At 41.4% G+C, this 3446-nt stretch overlaps 1 long non-coding RNA gene across 1 annotated transcript; it reads right to left on the reverse strand.

The window, feature by feature from the left end:
• Positions 1-203: 203 nt before the first annotated feature.
• LOC130724501 (uncharacterized) lies at positions 204-2159 on the reverse strand. Its single transcript, XR_009014540.1, has 3 exons — positions 2084-2159; positions 1248-1283; positions 204-475 (listed from the first exon to the last, which is right to left on the reverse strand). It is a non-coding gene; the product is annotated as an uncharacterized LOC130724501 (long non-coding RNA).
• Between the last annotated feature and the right edge of the window lie 1287 nt (positions 2160-3446).

The following is a 3446-nucleotide window of genomic DNA, read 5'->3' on the forward strand; positions in this document are numbered from 1 at the left end:
AGGATTGCCTGGTGGTGAAGCTGCTAGGGAAGAATATTGGGTATAATGCTCTCTGTGAAAAGTTAAGAGTAATGTTGTAACACCCCAATTTCTCAACTGAGGAGTCACATTAGTAACCTAACAAAGTCTAAGGACCAATGTGCAATCCCTAAAAACCAAGGGAATTTTTTTTCTGTAAAACAACTAAACACTTCGGCTAAAAGGTTGGAAACATACCATAACTTTATTTAGATAACTTGTTTCCCGATATACAGTAATAATAGTTTACAATACCATAAGTAAGGTTCAGAATAAACATGCGCACTTTAACAGTGGCGGAAGCAAGACTTTAATAACAGAGTTCTCATAAAGTGAAAGAGACTCCAACATAATCCACAAGAAGAGAAGCAAAGCTGCTTCTCATGCCTCTACTCCACCGCTTACAACTCGATCTCCAACTCGAGTAGCTATGCCTCGGCGGAAGGATCTCCATCGCCTAATAGCGTTAAGCGCCCAAACAACAAGTAGCAAATAGAAAGGGTTAACTCCATGCAATTACCATGTATAAAAGAGAAAAATCATGCTGTTCGAATTTAATTACCTGGCATGGTAAATAACTAGCAACATAACTCAACTCATATATCAACAACTTAAACATAAATCGGACTCAGATAATAATAACCTCAACAATGTAACATCAAATCAGATATCAATAAACCAATACGAAAATCCAACAACATAGGGTCAGGTGTTAGTTCCCTATAATGCAACTATATGCTGCTAACAAAATGGATCGATCAATATCGTCTCTCAAGACGGGACAATGATAGGACACACCTCCTCATCGCCACTTATAACGTCATACATGACGGGACAATCATAGGACACACCTCCTAATCGCCACTTAACGTCACACAAGACGGGACAATCATAGGACACACCTCCTGATCGCCACTTAGCATCTCGCAAGATGGGACAATGATAGGACACACCTCCTCATCGCCACTTGACTCAAGCCCTATATGCCAAGTCAGACAATAACAAAGCCCACCCAAGGACCAATCCAAAGTAACCACATGTTTCATCCACTAGGAAGCAGTAACGACAGAAACCAGTAAACGGCCGAAGCCTCTCAGAAAACATTTTCCAAATTCAGCATAATAATCATAATCATCTGCCAATCAATATAAACATCTTCATCTCAAACACAGGCAGTGCGATAAAAGCATGCAAGACTCAAAGACGCTCTAAAACCGAGTTACCCTTACCTTCGTGAGTAGAAGTTGGGCATGGAAATTGCGAACCTAGAACAAAGAAAACACAATCATCAACACAAGCTTCACTAGGAGCAACACGATCTACTAATACTAATCGAAATCGTAAAGAAAGCCTCTAAAGCTTCAGAGTTCCTATTTAGGCACAAATTGACAACGGAGACTTCGTTCGCTAAAACGAGCATAACTCGAGCTACAGAACTCAGAATGACACGAAACCGGCGCCAAAATTTCGACAATTGAAAGAGCTACGCAATGGCTCAGGTCATAGAGACCCAAAAATTATTTTTGGACACGGTACCCAAGCAATTAGGTTTCGGCCACTATGGAAAATAGGGTTTTCGAACTTTTTCTTCGATCTAAATCAATTCACAAGGTAGTTTTAGGGTAAAACTAAGGCAAAGAAATTGTCGGAACAATTTTCGGACAATCGGGTCGAAATACGACTATCCAGGGGCATTTTGGTCCAAAATAAAGGCTCAAAACTTCAAAGTTATCAGTTCGGAAAACAAATTTGACAGCAACGATCCTCATGATATCCGTGACAACAAATCCTAAAGGCACGAAGTCAGATTAAGTCTTTTCGACAATAAAGTTTCGAAATGTGAGACAAAAAGAGTTTTGAGTCAATTTTTCAGATCCTGGACAACTGAATCGCAATCAGAGTTTACTGACAGAGGTTTTAGACTCAGGGGAACATAAGGAACATAACCCAAGCGAGAAATCAGAGAAATCGGACAATTTTAGAAAAAGCTCAAAACTTAGAGCACAGAAACGACTTCAGAAACTCAGCAGAAACAGAAATCAGAGGCAGGATTCATGATAGTTACCTCGTTACCTAGAAGTAGGGACGAACTGCACGAAGATTGGTCAAGTTTTCGCGGAAATCTCCTCCCCCCTTGCTCCCCACGAAATCAGCCACAAATGGAAAGAAAATGAGAGGATTTTGCTTTTTCGCGCTATTTATAGGCGGGTGAAATCGCGGGAAAATGAAAATTTCGCGATTCCGATTTTTGCAGCACGATCACCGAGAAATTCTAAGAGAGATTCTGGCGTCAGAATTCCAGAACTCAAAGCAAATATCTAGGATTTGGGAAAAACGATATCGAAAAACTCAAAAGCGGTGTCGGTTAATCTGCCCCGAAAAACTACTTTTTGCTGTGGTGCTCAAACGACAAAACTTCCAACTGAAGAAAGATTGGAAACGTCGAAACAAGTCTGGCAACATGGACGGAATCTTCGTTAGAAGTCCCGAATAGAAAAAGTCTTCATCCATTGCTCGAAAATAGGGTTTCGAAGCAAAGAAATTAGCGTCGGCGGACATCCGAAAAGTGAAACCTATCGTGCGTACAGTCCAGAGTTCCGAAATGAAACGCTGGTCGAAGGAAAAATAAAGAAAATCTTTAAATTTTCCAAGGATTCGAAATCTCACTTAAAACGTTGCTCTAAAGCGAAATTAGCCTATTCTGGACACGCTTGCCATAAGGCGGGTGTGCAGACGACTCGCTCTAATTCCTAAAATGACTACGCAACATTCCTCAAGCAATTCCTGAACTTTCTTCTTCATTAATCTTTCTCAAATATCAAACTCCTGTCACGCTTACACTGATTCTACGCGTGAGTCGGAAATTAGCTTGTTCTGAAAATCCAGGTCTTACAATACTACCCCCCAAAAAGAAAGTTTCGTCCTCGAAACTTAAGGCTCAGTGAAGAGTTCCGGATACTGTTCCTTCATCCTCTCTTCTAGTTCCGAAGTAGCATCGCCCGTGACTTGGTTCCAAATCACTTTTACCAGAGGAACCTGCTTGTTCCTCAACTGCTTGATCCTACGTTCCTCAATCCTCATTGGTGCCACTTCAAAAGACAAGTTGTCTCTAAGCTGAATATCATCTTCCTTGATGATGTGAGAGGGATCAGGAATATACTTCCTCAATTGTGACACGTGTAGCACATCATGAATCTTGGAAAGAAAAGGTGGCAACGCAATCCGATAAGCTACTTTACCGACTCGCTCGATAATCTGATACGGTCCAATGAACTTCGGTGTCAGCTTCCTCGACTTTATCGCTCTTCCCACTCCGGTAGTTGGTGTCACGCGAAGAAACACATGGTCTCCCGCCTCAAACTCTAACTCTCTCCGTCGTGTGTCAGCATAACTCTTCTGTCGACTCTGTGACGTCCTCATCTTCTCTT

This window comes from Lotus japonicus, chromosome 6 (genome assembly GCF_012489685.1).
Source record: "Lotus japonicus ecotype B-129 chromosome 6, LjGifu_v1.2".
Classification (NCBI taxonomy): domain Eukaryota; kingdom Viridiplantae; phylum Streptophyta; class Magnoliopsida; order Fabales; family Fabaceae; genus Lotus; species Lotus japonicus.